Below are 996 nucleotides of genomic sequence, written 5' to 3'. Positions count from 1 at the left end.
GCCACAACCCGCCGTGCGTGCTTTTTGTCCGTACGTTTTTTGGGAGGCTACGTCTGCTACGTTTTTTCTGAAAACGTGGGGAAGGAGTGGCATCGACGCACGTCACTCGCACGGTTGCGCAAGGTGGAAGAGTGTGGTCTGCACGCCACGTCTGACCGTGAGCGGTTGCGTGCATCGTACGTTGCGCAAGTGGTAAGTGAATTGTACGTGCTTACAACGTACGATCTCTGTGCGATTGCAACTTTACCGTAAGGAGGCCGTACTCACACGTGCGTCTTTCGTACGGTACGTGCGGGGCACGCCCGTCGCTCGTACTCGCACGCACGGGTGGTGAATCCGTAGACCGCACGCAGAAAAAGTTTTACATGCACTTAAAGTTCTACGGCGTGTCTGCGTGCTCCGAAATCCGTAAGATTCCGTACGGAGGCGGTACTCACCACGCACGGATTCCCTATGTTTGCCCACGTTAGTGCACGACGTCGTAGACAGCACGCAGAAGCATGTACGGCGGGTTGTGACCGAAGCTTAAAGTAAACCTCACTCATGATCAGCGCTTAAATGTAAGAACGTGTGGGTCTCTAGTGAAATAAGCTTGTACACTGATCACTTAAGTAAGGCTGCACGAGTTTTCTGCTGCGTTTTGGTTGGACTAAACCTGTACTTTAGCGGCTAAAAGTGCACGTGGGTATCATCAGATCCCATGTTAAGCCATATAATTTCAGTGCCGCAACGATGCTACTTAACGTTAACCTTTATAAAGACTGCTTGGCTGCAAGCTTAGAAACTTCTTTCATGTCTACAAGGTCGAAAAACAGCGATTTTGTTTTGGTTTTATTAATTTCTGCGATTTTCTTTCTTTTAGTGTCATTTTTGCGAATTTTTCTGTTGCTCTATTTTCACTGTTTCCGCGGTAGTTGGTTTTATTTTCGCGATAACTGGCATTTGTCCTTGAATTTTCATGCCTGCCAGAAACCCGTTGCCATGGCAACACTTTTA

The 996-nt window shown here is 48.1% G+C and overlaps 1 protein-coding gene across 1 annotated transcript in view; it reads right to left on the bottom strand.

The window, feature by feature from the left end:
• LOC109470093 overlaps positions 1-996 on the bottom strand; it is a 36378-nt gene that overhangs the window by 17550 nt on the left and 17832 nt on the right. The gene's annotated exons all lie outside the window — the stretch shown is intronic.

This window comes from Branchiostoma belcheri, unplaced genomic scaffold (assembly GCF_001625305.1).
Source record: "Branchiostoma belcheri isolate BF01 breed outbred unplaced genomic scaffold, Haploidv18h27 scaffold22, whole genome shotgun sequence".
Lineage (NCBI taxonomy): Eukaryota > Metazoa > Chordata > Leptocardii > Amphioxiformes > Branchiostomatidae > Branchiostoma > Branchiostoma belcheri.
This window is presented reverse-complemented; position numbering and strand designations above follow the sequence as displayed.